This window comes from Rhinopithecus roxellana, chromosome 4 (genome assembly GCF_007565055.1).
Source record: "Rhinopithecus roxellana isolate Shanxi Qingling chromosome 4, ASM756505v1, whole genome shotgun sequence".
In the NCBI taxonomy this organism is placed as follows: domain Eukaryota; kingdom Metazoa; phylum Chordata; class Mammalia; order Primates; family Cercopithecidae; genus Rhinopithecus; species Rhinopithecus roxellana.
Genome location: NC_044552.1, coordinates 161,311,242 through 161,333,723, shown reverse-complemented (window position 1 = coordinate 161,333,723; position 22,482 = coordinate 161,311,242). Strand labels below are relative to the sequence as shown.

Here is a 22,482-nt window from a genome sequence, read left to right as displayed (position 1 = left end):
GACAAATTTCTATAATTCATGGGAAAACTGCTTTTGTGCTGTTAATAAATACAATTTCTAAAACACTATTGTTTCATTAGCTCATCTTCTAAAATTTATATTTGAAATGTATAAAATATTAGACAAATAGTATAAGTATTTAATCTCATAATGTCATCAAATCTAATTTATTGGAGAGTGTGAACACATTAGTTTGCTGAAGGGGACGTGCCATAAAAAGCCTACCCGTCCAAACAAGAGCTGATAAGAGTCTGAACTATGTCAATAGTATTGGGAATGAGAAGAGGGGATGGAGAGAAGAGATGCAAGAAGAAAGAATCTGCAGGACCTGATAACTGATGTTTGGGATGATTAAAAGGAAAGAATCTCTGGTGGCTCCAGGTTTCCATGACGGCTGGTAATGCCCTTCACCAAGAGAGGAAACCCAGGAAGACAATAGGTATGAGGAATATGCATACATTTAGAATGTGGAAAACACACCTCTTTATTGAAATCCATGACAATAACCCCTTGTTATATAGTCAGCTCTTAAAAATGATTAATACTTTATTTTCTAAAGCCATACAAAGAAGTGTCATTCCTAAGAGAAAATCTTAACTAATTAATGTTGTATACTTATGATTACACTGTAAGTGTAAGGTATAACTAGCAATGAAAGTACATTTGCTTTTGAAAGAAGATCTAGGAAAAATTATTCTAAAATCGAGTGCTGTAATTATTTTTATAAGTATGGTAAAAAGTACAGTGTTTTATTATCAGGTCTATGAAAAAGGGCAGTGTAATTAATCATCAATTATATTCTTAAAATTAGGCTTCTTTTAAAACATAAAAGTCAAAGAAATGCATTTATTTTTAACTGAGGTTCTAAGAATATTTTTTAAATTAGCATCATGACATTGTTATTAGGACAAAAAAAATCATTTGCATTGCCCACAAATGACCCCATTTTCAGTAATGTGCATCAAGTGTATTATCCATAATAAGACTTCGTCCTGGCTTGGCTTTTTTTTTTTTTAATCTAAAAAGTTTTAATTTCTTTACATATATTTATCCTGTGTCCCTGTGCCTCATGAGGATAATTCTCTGGGAAATTAAACCACAAAAAGATGCCTGCCTTTCCCCCAAGTCACAAGAGGCACAGGAATAAAGGACACCCCCAGGCAAGACTTCTTGGCGTTCCATGTTGCTCTCTCTACTACAGTAAAATGATTCCACAAAGTTATGAAATTCAAATGCAAGGCCCTAACATGTGTTAGAGGCCGGAAAAAAAATATATCCCTAAGAAGACAGGGGCTGGGTGTGGTGGCTTACGCCTGTAATCCCAGCACTTTGGAGGCCAAAGCGGGCGGATCATCTGAGGTCAGGAGTTCAAGACCAGCCTAGCCAACATGGTGACACCCTGTCTCTATTAAAAATACAAAAATTAGCCAGGCATAGCGGCGGGCACCTGTAATCCCAACTACTCAGAAGACTAAGGCAGGAGAATCACTTGAGCCTGGGAAGCAGAGGTTGCAGTGAGCCAAGATTACTCCACTGCACTCCAGCCTGGGTGACAGAGTAAGACTTGGTCTCAAGAAACAAAAAAGGAACATATTGGAGGAAGAAAGAGAAAACTGGCTCCAGCATTTAAAGGATCACTCTCTGCCATCATCTCCCACTCTTGTTTGAAGTGTTTCCTTTCTATTACATTAATTCTTCATAACTGACAGAAGTTTCCTTTCCTTCCTTTTCTTCCTTTCTTCTGCAGTCAGTACCCTGTGAGGCATCAGGAATGTCAGCATAACCAGGACACATTTCCACCCTTAAGGAACTCAGAGGTGAGTAAGAAACTTAAGATTTAGTCAGGGAAGTATATGCCTTTTATACATTGTTTTTTTTTTTTAATAGACAGATAAAATGGTATGTATTTATCATGCACAGCATGATTTTTAAAGTATATATGCATTGTGGAATGACTAAGTCTATCTAATTGACATAAATATTAACTTACAGAGTTATCATTTTTGTGGTGAGAACATACAACATCCACTCTCTTAGCATTTTTCAAAAATGTAACATACCATTAACTATAGTCATGATGTTGTGCACTAGATCCCTTGAACGTATTCCTCCTGTGTAACTGAAAGTTTGATTTTGCCCAACCTCACCTCCTTGTCACCTCCAATAGCTCGAGCCTCAGATAAACACCATTCTACTCTTTTCTTCTTTGAGTTCAACTTGCTTAGATTCCACACACGAGTGAGACTATACAGTATTATCATTCTGTGCCTTATTTTACCTAACATAATGTCCTCCAGGTTAATCCACGTTGTGACATAAAACAGAATTTCGTTGTTTTTTCATGGCTGAATAGTATTCCATTGTGTTTATGTACATTTTCTCTATCCATTCATCTGTTGATGGCCACTCAGGTCGATTTCTTAGCTTGCTCCTGTAATGCTGCAACAAACGGGGGTGCAGATATCTCTTCAACACATGGGTTTCATCTCCTTTGGATACATAGCTAGTAGTGGAATTGCAGACCATATGGTAGTTCTATTTTAATTTTCTTAAGGAACATCCATATTGTTTTCTGTAATGACTGTACTATTTTACATTCCTACCAACAGTGTGCAAGGATTCCTTTTTTTCCACGTCTTCATCAACACTTATCTTTTGTCTTTTTTATAAGAGCCATTGTAACAAGTGTGAGGTGATATCTCATTGTGCTTTTAATTTGCATTTGTACATTTTTTGGCCCAAGGAACATTTGGAATTTTTATTTTGACCAGAAAGCTATGAATATTTTCACTTTGAAATCTTAAAGTACCGATAGATTGGCATCTTAAAAGCGAATGCTGCTTGGAGGAGGTGGGCATGCTGCTGCTTTGGCCCAGGGCCTCCCCGACTGGCCTACGCCAAGGCCTGGCCTGGTCCTCAGGCTGCCTAGGGGCCAGCCTGCCTGCACCAGGAGACCTGCTCTCCTTCCTGTGGCTGTGCCTGCACCTTGACTGCACGCCCGACATCTGGGCGCTGCAGGACGGGAGTGCCTGGCTCACACCTTTCATGCCCGCCGCCACTCGTCACTACCGCGCGGCCTCCTTACTGCATTGCCTCCTCAAGCCGCTGCCGGTTTACCCTGACTTGGCCAAGGTGGTGGGCTGCCAGTGGTCATCTCTGTCAGTTGCAGCTGAGTTTCTTATCAAAATAAATGTGGTTGGCACCCTCACAGTTCTACGAAATAAGAAGACTTGAAAACTTGACCTCTCTCCCTGACTTGCACAAATTTTGTTTGGATGGTGCATTAGAAGGATAGGAAAGATGAATGCCCATCACCTTGTTAACTGCTGACTGGAGGCTCCAGCTTTTTCCAATTGATGAGCTACACTTGGAAGATTCAGACTTTTTAGAAAGTCTTTTGTCTACTGAAAAAAAGACCTGGCCGGGTGCGGTGACTCACGTTTGTAATTCCCGCACTTTGGGAGGCCGAGGCGGGTGAATCACCTGAGGTCATGAGTTTGAGACCAGCCTGGCCAACATGGTGAAACCCTGTCTCTACTAAAAATACAAAAATTAGCCAGGCGTGGTGGCAGGTGCCTGTAGTCCTAGCTACTCGGGAGGCTGAGACAGGAGAATTGCTCGAACCTGGGAGGTGGACCTTGTAGTGAGCCGAGATGGCGCCACTGCACTCTAGCCTGGGCGACAGAGCGAGACTCCATCTCAAACAAACAAACAAACAAACAAAAGGCTGAAGAAATCATGAAGGAAGGCAAGCAATTTCACCGAATAGTGATATCCAATCACCATCTGTATGATATCTATGTGACTGTTCAAAGTGTAAACACGTTTATCCCGAGAACTCCTTAGTAAGAAAGAGCCATCAGTAGGGTGCCCATGCTGGTCTGTAAACTGGCTTACTTGGAGTCCTTGTGAATAATGAGGGTTGAATTTCAACTCGCTCAACTCGCTCAAAACGTAAGGAATTTCGTGCCTATAAAATTATAATGCACTCTTTCTTATTTCAATTGCTTTAGGGAGCTATCTTGCTTATTTTATTCTTTAAACCTTACAGTGTGCCACAAGTATAAAGTTTATGAAGTATAAATCTTGTTAACCAAAATAAGAAAAAAACGTCACAAGGGTTCCCACTCCTGTATTGTTTTATTATCTCAAAAGTTTAAATAACGCCGGGCGGGATGGTTCATGCTTGTAATCCCAGCACCTTGGGAGGCCAAGGAGGGAGGCTGAGGTGGCAGATCATGAGGTCAAGAGATCAAGATTATCCTGGCCAACATGGTGAAACCCTGTCTCTACTAAAAGTACAAAAATTAGCTGGGCATGGTGGAGCGTGCCTGTAGCCCCAGCTACTTGGGAGGCTGAGGCAGGAGAATCACTTGAACCCAGGAGGCGGAGGTTGCAGTGAGATCACATCACTGCACTCCAGCCTGATGAGAGAGTGAGATTCTGTCTCAAAAAAAAAAAAAAAAAGTTTAAATAAGATGTTCTGCTGCCATTGTTTTTCTTGCCATTCACTATATTGGCACTTTTCCTGATGTGCTTTAGAGGTTGATCCATGAATTTCTTAGATATTTTGCTGGAATTACTTTAAGGGTGCCTGATTAGATGGTGAACAGGAGACTGAGACAAACTAAAAGTGACCATGTCATTATTTTCTTTCTATGTCTTTAGCTTGATGATTAAGACACAATTCCTTTAAAACCAAATGACATTAGTTATTATGTTTCCCAAATTAGAAATCTATTTTAGTTGATATTTTAAAGAAACACAAAGCCATAACAAAAACCATCATTGTTTTTACTCCAGAGTGCTAATGAATGTAAAAAGGTTACAGAGATGTGGTGTTTAAAATAATGATGTTTATTTTTACTATATTTAGTAATTTTTCATTGTCTTTAAAGATAAATAATATTTATTGACTAAAGGTGAGAAGCCGAATGCAGTGGCTCATGCCTAGGCTTGAACCCAGGAGGCAGAGGTTGCGGTGAGCCAAGATCGTACCACTGCACTCCAGCCTGGGCAACAAGAGAGAAACTGCATCTCAAAAAAAAAAAAAAAAAAAAAAAAAGGTGAGAAATGATAGTTAAGACACCCATTGTGTCAAGATCTTTGACTATATTATGCATTGGACAAATGATTTCATTTTGAGGCAAGAAAATAGGGTCTGGAGGCAAGGGAACATAAGGCTGATTCACACTTCAGCTATGACAGGAAATATCCTCTCCATAGGGTGTTGGGGACCAGCTTCAACACCACCCATAGGGTACCTGAAGTCTGGTGGCGACAAAGGAACGAGAAGAGACAGGTTAAGAGTTCATAAAGGTAGGAGCCAGGGGGCCAGAGCAAATCAGAGGCTGCAAAGACCCAAAGTTCTGGTCTCCACACTATTTATTGAGTACGGTCAGAAGCAGACGTTCAGGGAGAAACAGTGAAAGAGAGGCAGTGCGTCATACGCGGAATCTATAGCAGTGGTGGTTTAAATGAATCTCCTTTGTGCTCAAACAGCATATCTTTAACTTATCAGAGAGTAGCTAGCGGGAGCCCACTTAACTAGGAGCCTGCATGTCTGGCCACATTCCAATGCTTCAAAGGAGTGTCTTTCTCCTTGAATACAGTGTTTATGGATAAGAGAGCAGGTCTCCTCTGAGCATGGGAACATGATGGCAATTAGGAGGCTTTCCTCCTCAGAGGCCTCTCGTGGCTTTCCACAACTTATTGTCCCATATTTTTATGGCCAGCTTATGCAGGCCCCCCACAAGCCCTTTTCCCAACAATAGGACATACACTGAGTAAATGACTTTGTAACTTTACTTCATCCTCTTCATTCACATAGGGAGTACCCCCAAGTAACCAGTGGAATCTTCTAGAGGGTATTTAAATCCCCACCAATTCTGTAACAGCACCCTATGCTCAGGCCCACTCCCACACTGTGAAGTGTGCCTTTATTTTCAATAAATCTTTCATTCCTTCCTTGCTTTGTGCATTTTGTCCAATTCTTTGTTCAAGATGCCAAGAACCTGGACACCCTCCACTGGTAACTGATTTGTTTTTCTAAGACCACCAGAGCGAGCACAAAAGAACCAGCGAGTAGGCAAGGCTAGGAGCAAAACTGCAAATTTATTTTTTGGTCACCTAGCTTCAGGGAAGAAGGTGTGGAGGGTGAGGTCTGTTGGCCTCCGGCAAAGGATGCCAAGAGAGTCGCCTGGTGGAGCTCTCCCACAAAGCTCCTGATGCAGTCAGGACTGGAGTGGGAGTTCCCGCGGAGCGCCTGCTGGGAGCGGCTTTTCTGGGAGTGGGAGGGCAATAGGTGGGGCAAGGGCGCGTCGGGGGCGTTCCTAGGTGCGACCAGGTAAATCTTGGTCTCTTCGGATTGACGTCACCTGGCGCATGCCCGGTTGATCTGCACCTTCCCGGGCGCCGGCTACATTTTCGCGCGCGCGGGAAAAAGTGGTGATGAAGAACCCGGAAGTGCGCCATCTTGCCTCCGTTTGTCCAAACAGTAACAAATTTTGATGAGCCAGTCAGAAGTTCCAGGAGAAGGTAGGCCTAAAATTTGGGACTTATTTTTCTTCTTCTTTCCCCTTTCCTTTCTGCTCTTTACAGGGGAATCTTTCTCTCTCTGTCTCTCTCTTTTCTTTCCAACTCAGGACCCTTGGTGGACAGCACTGAAGCAAGGAAGCAACTGCAAGTTACTGGCTGTGGCTGGTGAAACTAAGGGGTTTCCATGTGAAGGTGCCTAACTGCCACCACCCAGTTTGCTTAAGGTATCAGGGTCTTTTTCATTTCTTTTTTTTTTCCCCCCCTTTCTTTCTTTTTCAGTCTTTCAGTGACTGTTTCCTAGTAGCTCCTTGGAAATTGAGGGCAATTGGCTGGAGTCACTCCCTAGTATTGCCTGAAGGCCTAGGAATGCAGGGGAATAATTGCCTTGCCCAGAAGGGGAAATGACTTTTTTTTTTTTTAATCTTTTCTGGGTGTGGTCCCTGCTCCTTACATGTAGCACAGCTCAGAGCAAACCTGCACAAGTTTCAGGTGACTTAAAACTTCTTTTCTTATGGTATATTCTACCCTTCTTCCGTTCAACTGACTAAGGGCAAAAGAAACCCACCCAGCCTCCAGTTCCTATCATTGAAGTTTGTGGAAAGGGAAGCATGGGAAAGCATGGCCTTATCAACTTATAAGGATGCTAAAAGTCAGGGATTACACTCAGGTACAAAGGAAAGCTCATAGTAGGCTCTGAAGGGAAAGCATGAAAAGTGGCACCGGTGCCCACCTAAACAGTGACATCTGACACTTTAAGATTGCACCCCACAGGAGGACACTCTGGGGGATCCTGTGGACCTCAGTAGAAGTTGTGAGACCTAGTCATTGTCTCATGTGTCCATGTGAAGAGACCACCGAACAGTCTTTGTGTGAGCAACAAGGCTGTTTATTTCACCGGGGTGCAGGCGGGCTGAGTCCAAAAAGAGAGTCGGAAAAGGGTGATGGGATTATCATTAGTTCTTACAGGTTTTGGGATAGGCAGTAGAGTTAAGAGCAATGTTTTGGGGGCAGGGGGTGGATCTCACATAGTACATTCTCAAGGGTGGGGAGAATTACAAAGAACCTTCTTAAAGGTGGGGGAGATTATAATGAGCCTGCTTAAGGATGGGGGAGTTTGCAAAGTACATTGATCAATTAGGGTGGGGCAGAAACAAATCACAATGGTGGAATGTCATCAGTTAAGGCTATTTTCACTTCTTTTGTGGATCTTCCGTTGCTTCAGGCCGTCTGCATGTATATGTGCAGGTCACTGGGGATATGATGGCTTAGCTTGGGCTCAGAGGCCTGACAGTCATAAGCCCTTCTTAGACTTTTCTCTCAGAGTTGCAATGCTGCTTGGCCCCAAAATTGTTTAGAATCTGGAGTTTACTGTCTACTGGGAGAGTAGGATGGCCATTGCATATATGCAGGCTTTTGTGCTAAGCAGCGGGCCTAGTTAACTGACATATGATGCTCTCATTTGGTGCTGTTTAGCCCCAGTGTTCTTTGGAGTCTGGGGAGGTTTGGCCTTTAAAAATCAAACTGTTGTCAAAACTGCTTTACCTGAAATTTTGGTTCACAGCCTTCATTGGATTATCTATTGGGGCAAACAAAATAAAACTGGTGAGCTCTTATTGCTATCTCATGGCTAGGGTTGTAAGCAATTGGATCTTCATTTATGCCTGTGTATACGTGTCTAGATGTGTTTATATGTATACTTACTGTTATATCCTGTGTCTACCAAATTGGCTTATAAGTAAAAGAGTGCCCATAAATTAAGTAAATAGTCTAAGCAGTTTTCAAGTTCAGGTGACTTACATTACTAAACAAGCTGGCTTTAAAATTATTGGTAAAATAAAGATAGAAATGCCTTCAGAATTGTAAGCATACGTTTTTGTCTGGATTTGATAAATCTGTCTTTGCTAGAGATTTTGAGATGTTAGTGCTTGGCATAGAAAGTTATAAAACTATAAACCCAGCCAAAACAAAATGATCTTGGTTTGCATGCTTTTTTTTTTTTTTTTTTTTTTTTTTTTTTTTTTTTTTAACAAATGAGAGTAATTTATGAAAGGAAAATATTTTGGGCCCTCAAAATCACCAAGCTGAAGGGAAAATTCAAGCTAAGAACTCCTTAGGGCAAACCTACCTCCTATTCAAAGTCTCACTGAGATTAATGCATATCTAATTGTCTCCTTTGGAAGGCTAATCAGAAACTCAAAAGAATGCAATCGTTTGTTTCTCACCTACTTGTGACCTGGAAGCCCCCAAACCCCCTCCCTGTTTTGAGTTTTCCCGCCTGCCTTTCTGGAGCAAACCAATGTTCATTTTACATATGTTGATTGATGTCTCATGTCTCCCAGGTTAAAAGTGAAAGAATTGAGTACAGTGCATGGAATAAGTGTTTTAGGTAAACTTTTTGTGTAAATTAAAATCTTAAAGTTATTTTTGATGCTCATTTAATATCTGGGTCATTTTCAATTAAGAAAGGGTCATTATATAAATATGTTTCTAAAATTGTGGAATTGTTCTCCTCTATAAATTCCCATATCTGAGAGTTCAAGATTTCTTGCTTTTTAGGGTTTCACTGAAGTATTAGGTTTTTAAGGATAAATTCTAGTTAATCCATAAGTTTGTATACAAAATGTGCCAGAAAGGGTTATGTTGTTAGTGAAAAAAATAATAATTTTGTCTAATTCAAAAGTTATCTAAAAGTTAGTTCAAATTACAGATTTGAAAAGGTTATTTGTGAAACAATGTAGTAAGGAATCATTAAGTAGGGGAAGATGTAGAAAAAGTTTAAATAATAAAATATTCTTTAAAACCTGATGGAGAATTGGAGATATTTGGCTAACTAACATTTTCATAAAGCTCTTAATCTTGATTAAAGTAAAATAATAAATATTGTAAAGAAATGCCAATTTACTGTCCAGCTATGGCAGGGAATATCCTCTCCATAGGGTATACATGTAGTAAATGACCTTGTAACTTCACTTCATTCTCTTCATTTACATAGGGTGTACCCCAAGTAACCAATGAAATCCTCTAGAGGGTATTTAAACCCCCACCCATTCTGTAACGGTGCCCTTGAGCCCCTATGCTCGACCTGCTCGCACACCGTGGAATGTACTTCCATTTTCAATAAATCCCTTCATTCCTTCCTTGCTTTGTGCATTTTGTCCAGTTCTTTGTTCAAGATGCCAAGAAACTGAACACCCTCCACCGATAACAATTTTTCATGAAATGACTTAGTTTTTCTACTATAAAATAAAGACAATGATGAATTTTTTAAAATGCCTACTTGGGGCCAGGCGCGGTGGCTCAAGCCTGTAATCCCAGCACTTTGGGAGGCCGAGACGGGCGGATCACGAGGTCAGGAGATCGAGACCATCCTGGCTAACACGGTGAAACCCCGTCTCTACTAAAAATACAAAAAACTAGCCGGGCGACCTGGCGGGCGCCTGTAGTCCCAGCTACTCGGGAGGCTGAGGCAGGAGAATGGCGTGAACCCGGGAGGCGGAGCTTGCAGTGAGCTGAGATCCGACCACTGCACTCCAGCCTGGGCGACAGAGCGAGACTCCGTCTCCAAAAAAAAAAATAAATAAATAAAATAAAATAAAATAAAATAAAATGCCTACTTGGACTGGTCTTTTATTAAATAAATGCCTTTTACAAAGGACTGAAAGGCAAGGAAAGTCTACTGTATCTTTGGATGATGCTTTTCCATGACTGGAAGTGATTTTTTTAATATAATGATTTTTTAGTGATACTGACACATACTGCAAACATTTCAGAGTGCCACTAAAACCCCAGGCTTTATAGCTTTAAAAATTCAAGTTTTTATTCCTCCCTTGCCCACATTTTTTGGTCATTCTAAGACCAACTATTAAGCACAGGCACAGCAAGCATGCTTTCCTTCTAATAGGCACTGCAGTGTTTCAGAACTACAGTTTCCCTCCTTACTCCTCGGCTCACTGTTAAAGTTGAAAGATAGGGTCTTCCCTTACATGGGGCAGAGATATTCTGTAATCTCACATTGGGTTCTGTAGTTGGTAACTGATGCATTTTTAATGCAGCAACCACCCCATTGTTTTCAGGACATGAGGCTGATGGTGGATACTATGAAATGAATAAGTAAACATCAGCTCATGCACCTAAGTATCCTCCCCCAGGGCTCTGTGGTGTAAAAAGTGCTTTGATGTGGTTGGGAGAATGAGACACCCCCATGGGTTGCTTCTGCTCCCCAGCACAGAGTAAGTGTCTTCCAGTGACATAGTCAAATGAAAAGGAACCACAATCATTGTGCAGATGAAGCAGATTTTTGCCTAGTGACCTGTTGTAAAATGTAATCAGAGCTTTCCTTTAATGGACTGAAAATCCAAACTAATTAAAATACTGTCTGACCCAAACCATAGTTCAGATCAGACTGTGAGAGGCTATTGTCTTTAATGTACTTCACCTCTCCTCTGAAACATGCCCTGCTTCTTTTGAAAAGGTTAACATTATGTCCATGCAGCAAAACTATAAATGGCCTGCCTTAAAAGGAGTAGGCATCCAAAAGATATCCTGAATCCTCACCCTTAGCAGGATGAAAGAGCAGACACTGGAGAAGAATGTCTGCTTATATTTTCAGGCAAAAGATGGGACGTAGGGAAAGAAAAATTTTAATAAATTGACATTTATTCAAATCATAATGGGAGGAGTTTTAGATGTTTTTCATTGTGTTTTTCAGAAAGACAGTACATGTCACTGCAGGTCCATACACGCAGGGAAGAAGTCTCCACTTCCCAACAAGAGATGCGTGGATATCGTGGTACCATCCATGAATTCAAACTGAAGGGTCTAGAAAATCAAACTGGAGGTCAGTGTGCGTGAACAACAGGGATAAGAGCTCCATGATCCTTTCTTCAAATATATCATGAGACTGAGAAGGAATTAATTTTGGAAAAAAAAGAGGTAGACAAAAGAAGCCAAAATATTGCTTTCTGCAGCTGAATCATCTGCCACGCCATCTGCTTCCATGGAAGTCCTCAGCAGACTGGCAAGAAAAAACTTGAAGAGCTTATGGGCTGGGCGTGGTGGCTTACGCCTGTAATCCCAGGACTTCCGGAGGCCAAGGCAAGCAGATCACGAGGTCAGGAGCTCAGGACCAGCCTGACCAATATGGTGAAATCCCGTCTCTACTAAAAATGCAAAAATTAGCTGGGCATGGTGGCGGGTGCCTGCAATCCAAGCTACTCGGGAGGCTGAGGGAGGAGAATCCCTTGAACCCAGGAGGTGGAGGTTGCAGTGAGCTGAGATCGTGCCACTGCACTGTAGCCTGCGCAACAAAGTAAGACTCTGTCTCCAAACAAACAAACAAACAACAACAAAAAAAAACAGCTTATGGACCAGCATGGCCAAAGCAGAATGAATGAGGGAAATAATTCTAAGAAATGAGGTCAAAAATGAACAAGAAGTACAACTGTGAAACACAGAAAGTCCTTATTCCAGTGTCTAAGACTTGCTCCCTAAATGCTACCTGTAAGAGCTGTCTATGGGACGGTGAGCTCCTAATAGAGACAGAAGCCCTCAGAGCCGGAATCCATCCTCTTCACTTTCATATTTTCAGCACCTATGGTAGTTCCCAGCACAAAGAAAGTGCTGAGCGAATGACGAACAAATTATTTACTCTAATTATACTCACGAGACTGTTATGTGAGGTCAGAACATGAAGTTATTAATTTATAACATGTGATACACCTCTCTAATGTATTAATTATGTCAGGTGGCTGTCCAGGGCACTTTCTACCAGTTATCAAAGTAGTTAGGTAGCCTAATTAATCAAAAGGAAACTGCTTAATAAGCATGGAATAAGGTCAAAGAACGCTGGACAGTCTTAAGGGATGTTACTTGCAATTTGTCTTCTTTGCCCTGGCAATTTTACATATCAGAAGACATATCCAGCTAATAAATTGGGTCAAAGGCCGGACGTGGTGGCTCACGCCCATAATCCCTGCCCTTTGAGAGGCTGAGGAGGGTGGATCACTACGTCAGGAGTTCAAGACCAGCCTGACCAAGATGGTGAAACCTCCTCTCTACTAAAAAATACAAAAAAATTAGCTGGGCATGGTGGCCTTGGGAGGCTGAGGCACAGAATTGCTTGAACCCGGGAGGCAGAGGTTGCAGTGAACTGAGATTGCACCACTGCACTCCAGCCTGGGTGACATAATGAGACTCCATCTCAAAAATAAACTTCAATTACCTCTTAGAAACTCTATCTCCAAATTCCTCAAATGTCCAAATATCTCCTGCCTCCTTACAGGCCCCATCACATTAAGGGTTAGAATTTCAACATGAATTTGAGGGGGACACAATTCAGCCCATAATAGCTTGCCTCTTATTAATAATATGCCATTTATTTAGTCATTGTGACAATAATTTCAGAAGGTCAATGTAAGCCTACCATCACAGCATCTAATGCACAACAGTGATTATAGATTGTGCATCAAATTTTTAATTTGGATAACATAAGCAGGGGATTAGACTAGATGACCTTTAACGTCCCTCCCAACTCTGAGACTCCATGAGTATATTTGTTAACTGCTAATATTTTTAAAATTATGATTGTTTATATTATATCAGTTGAATTACCTTTAGGTGGGAGCATCAGAACTATCTAGAGAAATGTATCAAAAAGTGACTTAAGCTACCTTATGTAAAAAGTGTTCCAGGAGTAAAGAAGTTCCAAGTTAGTTAATGAAGCTGCTTAACAAATCATCAGAGCCAGGGTTCTTGCCATCTTTCCAGCCTGCCAGTCATCAATGTGCCAGCAGTTTCCCCATGATCACAAAATGGCTGCATTAGCTCCAGGTGTCACATCATTACAAAGTCTCCACAGGCAATACAAAGGAAAAGTGAAACATCTTTGCTTCTTGCCATTTTTTTTTTTTTTTTTTTTTAAAATAAAGAAAGCATTTCATAAAACTCCCCATCAGGCTTCTCATTGGTCAGATTTTTGTCACCTATGTACTATGATTGGTTTAAATCAGCAGACATCCCCTCATTTCTCATTGATAGAACTAAGTAACATATTGTACACACCAACTCAATGAAAGGCAAAGCAGGGAAAGGCACAAGTAGATTATAAGTCCTTCCTAGGGGTTGGTGAGGAGTCAGTTTCCCTTGACATGGAATACATAAGAATTGATCAAATCCAGGTTCTGTTAGCATTGAAGGATAGGAAGATCTGTTGGCAGCAGATATAACCATGTTATCAAAACCCCAAATCACAACTAGCAGTGAAAATGAGCATTTGATAACAAGATTACCTTGGGAAATCTGAAAAACCACAAAGATGGTGATGACAGTGGTTCCTACCCTAGTGTTCCTTAGAAATATCAGAAGGTACTGATGGAATTTCTGAGCTTATTTTCAATATCTCAAAAGCCCTAGGAGAAAAGGTGTACACAAACTAACTAAAATGTTAAATTTTTTTGATTTTGACTGAAATTCTATAAAGTCAGTATGCTAAGGATTGCTCTCTCATCCTAATCAGAAGCTCATTTTAGTTTTAAATATATATTGAATTAATGGAATGTTTTCAATAAATCAATAACTAAATAAACATATTTGAAAGGTATATTTCAAATATGAAAGACTTTTAAAACAAGAATTCCATGGGAGAAATTTTTTTTTTTTTTTTTTGAGACGGAGTTTCGCTCTTGTTTCAGAGGCTGGAGTGCAATGGCATGATCTCGGCTCACTGCAACCTCCGCCTCCTGGGTTCAAGCGATTCTCCTGTCTCAAGCCTCCCGAGTAGCTGGGATTACAGGCATGTGCCACCACACCTGGCTAATTTTGTATTTTTAGTAGAGACAGGGTTTCTCCATGTTGGTCAGGCTGGTCTCAAACTCCGGACCTCAGGTGATCCGCCTGCCTCGGCCTCCTAAAGTGCTGGAATTACAGGCGTGAGCCACCATTCCCAGCCTGAAAGTACTCTTTAACGGGTCACTGGTAGAGGAAAATGTGAGAAATCATTGATGTTCAAACTATTCCCTTCTTCAAGGTAATGTAAAGAATTTCGGCCGGGCGCGGTGGCTCAAGCCTGTAATCCCAGCACTTTGGGAGGCCGAGGCGGGCAGATCACGAGGTCAGGAGATCGAGACCATCCTGGCTAACACGGTGAAACCCCGTCTCTACTAAAAAATACAAAAAACTAGCCGGGCGAGGTGGCGGGCGCCTGTAGTCCCAGCTACTTGGGAGGCTGAGGCAGGAGAATGGCGTAAACCCGGGAGGCGGAGCTTGCAGTGAGCTGAGATCCAGCCACTGTACTCCAGCCTGGGCGACAGAGCGAGACTCTGTCTCAAAAAAAAAAAAAAAAAAAAGAATTTCAGCTCCTTGGGACTCAGGAGTGCTATCCTGTCTACAGAGAGAAGCAGTAAACACCCACAGACATTAAACATTCAACCTCAGTCTATTCTGTGCCTAGGCAGATATCTTTCCCATTGACCATATGCTAAAAAGTCATGATCTTTTCATATCATTAACTTAAACACCACGAGGACTTCTTGAATAAATGCATTCATTAATATAAGTGAATGTAATATGCACTCCTGTTATCTTTTATTTCTATGAGAAAAGGACCAATCAACAATGAGCATTTAAATTAAATTCTATCAGCAAAATATACTTGTATGATACCATGGACATTTGCATTTCATACCCTGCAATTACTATCTGCTAATAGTATTTTAATTGTTTAATGAATAATATCAAGGAGAGTAAATATTAATGAAAATGTAGAACATTTTATTTTATTTATTTATTTATTTTTGAGACGGAGTCTTGCTCTGTTGCCCAGGCTAGAGCACAGTGGCATGAACTCAGCTCACTGCAGCCTCCACCTCCTGGGTTCAAGAGATTCTTCTCCTGCCTCAGCCTCCTGAGTAGCTGGGATTACAGGCGTCTGCCACTGTGCCCGGCTAATTTTTGTATTTTTAGTAGAGGTGGGGTTTCACCATGTTGGCCAGGGTGGTCTCAAACTCCTGACCTCATGATCCACCCGCCTCGGCCTCCCAAAGTGCTGGGATTACAGGCATGAGCCACTGCGCCCAGCCGAAAATGTGTAACATTTTAATGAGAACTTCTGGTTTTATTTGTCAATAGTGACAACTATATTCAGTAATTTTTAAAAGATGATTAATCAAAGCCAGAAAATGGTAAGAAAAGATGATTGCATGGCTCTTGAATATTAGATGGCCAAAGGAAAACAGCTAATTTCTAGAAGTAGTGTTTGGGGAAGAGAATAGTACAAATTGTAGCATAAAGTGTAGCATAAATTGTCACGTGTTTTGCATATATATTTTGATACTAATGGGGACGATTTTGATACTAAACTGGCTAGAAAGAGAATGCATGAGATTCCATGAATACCCCTGTCTACATGCCTTTTTTGTTAGAATAACATCTAATCCTGCTTGGTAGCTGAAAGATATAATTAGTGTGCTAATGAGTAAAACGTCTACAGAGTAGAGAATGATCTCAAAGGTTGGTGGAAGATGTTCTGGGAAGACATGTTTTTGCTGTTGTTGCTTTATTTGTTTTTAAGTCATGGCTTGCATTCACACACAGGTGAAGTGGACACTAAGCAACAAGTATATCCGATACTCCTTGTCATGCTGGAGGGTCACTGTCTTAAGGAGCTTTTTGGTTTCCACGAACAAAGACCCAAACTAACTCAATTAAGTCAGGATATTGGGAACATACAAGAAGACAAAAGAAATGTCACAGATACAGAAGCCAGAGTAGGGTCTACACACACACATTCAGGAGAATAAACTGAAAGGTGGGTCTTACTCCAAGACTTCTCTGGAGATCTCAGCAGTATGTCTTTGCCGCAGTGCTCCACAATTGACAGGGCACCTACCCTTCCGCACATGCCTCTCTGTTTTCTCTTCCTAGGAACTGGCTTATTCACCCTCTAATCTGTGATTCTTTTCTCCATCTTGAAGTATATGCTCATTTATAACTATAGCTCATGCACAGTTTACCTCACTCATAACATGGGCCAGCCTACCTCCATTTCACTCCCTTTCACTGTATTTTCCCACTGATAACTCTATTCTCCTGGAATATCCCACTTAGATTGCCTAAGATAGATGGTCTCATTGGCTTAGACCATCTTTCATGCATGGGTCACTAACTAGCTCATACATTGACTGCCCGGGGTCTCGTGCCCATTCTTTTCCAACCAGTTGTGTCCTGAGAGGTGGGGACACATGGTACCAAATGTGACTGCCCAGGGCTCTTCCTTCAGTAGGGAATGGAGAAGGGGCCACTTTCCTTTGGAGCACGTGCAGGTCAGCCAGGCAGTGTGATTGACATCTCTAGTTAAACAACTAAATCAGGGGAACTCAGTCAGAAGACATGCCAGTAGATAGTTTCATTATCTGGTTTGGAGATCTTCAGTGAGTCAGTAAATTGATAATTGTTTCATATTTACTTTATATAATATGATTATAGCCTATATTTCTTTTAATTTGTAAGTAAATGTTAGTAATTATGAGAGACACTTTTCAGGTACACTGGAGTTCTGATGCAATTAGCTTCTTGAGTCAAAACAACTCCAACAGATAGAAACATCTAGGAACCCACCATCTTCCCTCTCATAAAATAAGCTTCCTTTAGAATCCATGAATCATGACTATCCAATCTATTTTTAATAGCTTCTGTCGGAGACATTTCAAAATAAAGGGCAGTTATTATTTATTGTTTGTAATGAAGCCTGCTCAGCCCAGAGGGACATTAAGAGGATCACTGTCAGATTTTGTAAAATGCCTTTGCCTTTTCAATGGAAAGGTACTATATATGATAATAAAAGGAATAGCAATAATATTCTTGCACCATCTTGACACGGAGTTCATCTTTGTCTTAAAAAATAAGTTCATCTTTAGGCCTTATGGGGATTACTGAATTCAATTTGTCCTAAGAATGCTAAGGCTGGTGAAAAAAAAGATGCTTATTATAAAAGCACTTTCTCCATTCCCTGTTCTGTTCAATATGTGTTGTTCTTAACTTTTGTGTATATGGGAGAGTTGACTACCTCTTGTAAATGCACAATAAAGTAATGGCGAAAACTGCCATGGCAAAAAATGGCGCTTTTGCCATTACTTTTGCACCAATCTAATAATTGAAATTTGAACTCTATAAAAATTTTAGGATGGTATAGAAAGAAATTTTTCAGGTGAAACTTTGCAAATGTTTCCCAGACTCACATGCATGCACTCATATGCTCAGGCAGTTCTATGCACACACATGAGAAAGAGACAAAAATAAGAAAAGGAGATGTGAAGTGAGAATTTTAAGAAAAACATTATATTCATACCTATATGTGGATTGTGTTTATATTGCCTTACAAAGCACTTCTGTACATGTTATTTCACTTGATTCTCACTAGAAACCTTGGAGCTAGGTGGGGAGATGAGGATTGTCTAGCTCTTTTGCCCTAGGCACTGTAAAATTCTTTTCCAGAGAACAGGGCTGGGGATGGGAGAGCAGATGTGTCTATCATTTCATGCAGGACACAAAGGGAAAGACTCTGTGGAAGCCCAGAAAGCTACTGAACCCAGACATTGTTCTCCATCATGTCTCAATGTAGATTTCCAACTGTTTTTCCTTTAACCTTGCCAATACCTATGTTAAGGTGAGGAAAGGGATGCATTGTGAGACAGACAGGGTTGAAGGAGTTAGATCACTTGGATTATTCATTTCTTGTTAATTTGCAGGAAGCAACAGAGACCAAGATACTTAGTGCAAGCCACAGAGCTAAAAGTAATGATGAAGTAACTATATATGATATGAGGAGGCGAGGAGCAAGAAAGCTTTCCAAATCTGAGCCTCATGCAGGGGTTCCTGTGCTCAGTTCTCTATGACTTTAAGTCTGATTCACATATTTGATGTGCAGTTAATTCTCTATAAACAAATAACCTGTTTGATATGCTTTGGCTGTGTCCCCACTCTGATCTCATCTTGAATTGAAACTCCCACAATTCCCATGTGTCATGGGAGGGACCTGGTGGGAGGTAATTGAATCATGGCGGCAGGTCTTTCCTACACTGTTCTCATGATAGTGAATAAGTCTCACAAGACCTGATGGTTTTATAATGGGGAGTTTTCCTGCACAAGTTCTCTCTTGTCTGCCACCATGTAAGATGTGCCTCTCACCTTCGGCCATGATTGTGAGGCCTCTCCAGCCACATGGAACAGTGAGTCCATGAAACCTCTTTATCTTTATAAATTACCCAGTCTCAGGGATGTCTTTATCAGCAGCGTGAAAACGAACGAATACACTGTTTTGACCAAACCACGGCAAAGAATTAAGTAATTGCCCCCAGAGAAGTTGCCCAAGGCTTGCCTCTGCAGATACCCCTACCATCAACTCCTGCCTCTTGTGAATGATCACACTGCTCTAGTTTTTTTTTAATTTCCACTTTTCAAAAATTCCAGGCTGTCTCAAACAAGGCAACCTAACAACTTTCTCCCTATAGAAAACTTCACCTTGTCATTCTCCCACTTCTAAATCTAATTCAGAATTGCTTTTCTGGTTTTTACAACTCTTCATTGGTTTGCTCCTCCCTGCATTTCCAAGTTCATTTCTCCTTATCTTCATCAATCTGTCACCTTCAACACCACCCGTCACTCCACTTCTTGGCTTTTCAGGCAGTTACTGTTTGAATGAGAAGATTGAAAATCTCATTTCTCACTTTTGAGAACTCTTACAGGAACATATTGCAAAGCCTCCCTCACACCCGAGAGAGAGGAAGAGAGAGAGAGCATGACACCTCACAAAGAATGTCTAAAGTGGGAGTAGCCCTAAAATAGAGTACAATAATAAACTGATGCTGCTGTGCTTTCTTTAAAAAAATGAAAACAAAAAACAAAGCAAAAACTCACAATGGAACTTTCCCTCAGTAAATGAGTTATTATCAAAGTATTCAATTCTAGAAAAATTCCACAAATTGCTAAATTCTCTTTAAATAAATAAATAAATAAATAAAAAACCATGCCGTTCAAACCACTGCAACAAGCCACAAGGGAAAAAAGGCTACAACGACAAAGCCCCATTCTCGTTTGGTACCAGTGCTACCCTGGTATGTTATACACCACTGAGAAGACTTGTCAATTCAAACATCTGTTCTAAGGCACCCTTCACCATCAGAACTGGTACTCCATTCATATTCCTTCCTTCCACAGGTTTGACAGGTGGATGAATTCCTAATGGCCCCAGATTACATTCAAATAGTTGCAATAACCACCTCCTCCTTAGTGAACACGGCTTCCCCCCCAAGTAATAAAACGGAGATAATGGTAGAGGGGTGTAAAATAACATAAATTGGGAATCTAGGTTCAAAATCCAACATTTTCCCTGCCAGCAGGAACACCAGACGGTGGTGTCTTGATCCTGCCATGCACATATTCCATGAGTGACAACAGGCAATGAGATGTGAAGGAAAAGAGAAAGATGTGCCCACCAGGTCCTTCCCAAAGGGCAGCCAAGTGTTTTATTTGAACTGCCTTGTGGCTTATTGGAGTCAGAACTGCATGTTCCGTAGAAAACTGTCAGCCACCAAGTCAGGATCTTTACTGATTATCACCGAAGGTCTTTTGTCTTCGGAATGCAATGAAAAATAACTCCCATAAAGGAAGCTGGTATAAGCTGGGAGATGCAGGCTACTATGTCAGAGTCCTGTGGATAGATGTGTTCTGCTAGCAGGCTTCCATTTTACTCTATAACAGAAAAGAATGATAAAATTTCCAGGAAAAAGAAATGAAAGCTGCTGCCAGTGGAAAGAATTTCTATCACCAAGTCAAGTAGGCTGGGGTCTCCATTTACAGATGGTGATTACCATAGACTATGGATTAAACCGTGTCTGCATATCCACACCAGAAGTCTCTACAACTCAATTTGGTCTTCCCTCATGGTCTTTTCTTTTCTTTTTTGAGATGGAGTCTCACTCTGTTGCCCAGGCTGGAGTGCAGTGGTGCAATCTCGGCTCACTGCAACCTCCACCTCCTAGGTTCAAGCAATTCTCCTGCCTCAGCCTCCCGAGTAGCTGGGACTACAGGAGCGCACCACCACACTCGGCTTATTTTTTTTGTATTTTACTAGAGACAGGGTTTCACCATGTTGCCCAGGCTGGTCGCAAACTCCTGACCTCATGATTTGCCTGCCTCGGCCTCCCAAAGTGCTGCGATTACAAGCCGTGGTCTTTTCTTACACTATAATCTTCCAATTTTGATTTTTGCTCTAAGTTGCCATAAAATTCACATATCTAAGGATGTCAGGTTGTAAGTATAGAAATGAATGTCATTCTAATTTGTTTTTGTGTATGAAAGTTAATGTAGAATGAAGATGTATACATGATGATTAAAAGAGACTGTGAAGAATATTTTCTAGTGAAGAATTTGCTTCCTATAGATTTGTGGCCTCTGGTGTTATAATAGAGGGTAATCCACTTATATGTTTTCATTAAAATTTATTCATAGTCTTGCCATGTCTTTTTTCATAATGTGCCAATATTCTTGTCCTATCCACTATCAAAGTGAACTTAAAACATTTATTTTTTAAAAGGTTGCTATTGAGTTTACATGTTTCCTGTTGATGTATTTGTCCTCGCATCCTCTTTTCCCCTCTTGTCAACTGCAATTCCTATTCACATTTGGCTTTGCGTTACATTTTCCCCAATTCTAACATTCCCGTTTGCTTTCTTTCCACTCTCGTTTCATTGCTAATTCTCTGGAGAGAATGAAATTCTATTGTTGTTATTGTTATTTTCTTTTTTCTTCTGAAGATTGGAGAGTAGAGCTCATATTTGCGAAATGACTAGTTCCATAAATATCAAGAAGTGAGTAATAAGTGGAAACTGTTATTGGAATCCTAACTCCTAGGATGTGGTCTATTTTTAGTAGACCACATAATAAATGGGCGGAGACCAAAAATCCAAGTGCCTTGAATATTGGGGGTGAGCTGAAATCAAATCAGGTTTCTTTCTGGTAATTGATTACAAAGTAATTTCATCCACAATGACGATGAATTGATAAGTCAATTTGAGAAATATGTTATTAACTCATTTTGATAATTAAGAAGCTCTTAACAGATTTCTGAATATGCTATAAAAATAAAACTCTAAAAACAAACATAATTTAATTTTGTTAATAAGATATAGCTCTCATTTAAAAAAAAAATTTTTTTTGAGACAGAGTCCAGCTCTGTTGCCCAGGCTGGAGTGCAGTGGTGCACTCTTGGCTCACTGCAGCCTCCATCTCCTGGGTTCAAGGGATTCTCTTGCCTCAGTCTCCCAAGTAGCTGGGATTATAAGCGCCCACCACCACACCTTGCTAACTTTTGTATTTTTAATAGAGATGGGGTTTCACCATGTTGGCCAGGCTACTCTTGAACTCCTGACCTCAAGTATCTGCCTGCCTCAGCCTCCCAAGGCTGAGATTACAGGAGTCAGCCACTGCACCCGGCCTCATTTAAAATCTTTTTTTAAAAAGGTAAAATTGGCCTCTTAGCTAAGTGATTATTTCTCTTGCAGTGTGAAAGGACAAGAAAGCTCTACCAGCACAGGCTCAGCTGCTGCTGACCTCCTTTATGTTATCAGTGGACAAAAAAGCTGGTTAAAACCTGCTTTGATGCTAGGCGTGGTGGCTCATGCCTATAATCCCAGCACTTTGGGAGGCCGAGGGGGGCGGATCACTTGAGGTCAGGAGTTCGAGACCAGCTTGGCCAATATGGTGAAACCCCATCTCTACTAAAAATACAAAAATTAGCCAGGCCTGGTGGTGGGTGCCTGTAATCCCAGCTGCTCAGGAGGCTGAGAGAGGAGAATCGCTTGAATCTGGGCGGCAGAGGTTGCAGTGAGCCAAGATCGCTCCACTGCACTCCATCCTGGGTGACACAGCAAGACTCCATCTCAAAAACAAACA

General features: G+C 41.0%; 1 pseudogene; it reads left to right on the top strand.

Moving 5' to 3' along the window:
* Positions 1–2,856: 2,856 nt before the first annotated feature.
* LOC104657116 lies at positions 2,857–18,425 on the top strand (annotated as a pseudogene).
* The last annotated feature ends 4,057 nt before the right edge of the window (positions 18,426–22,482 follow it).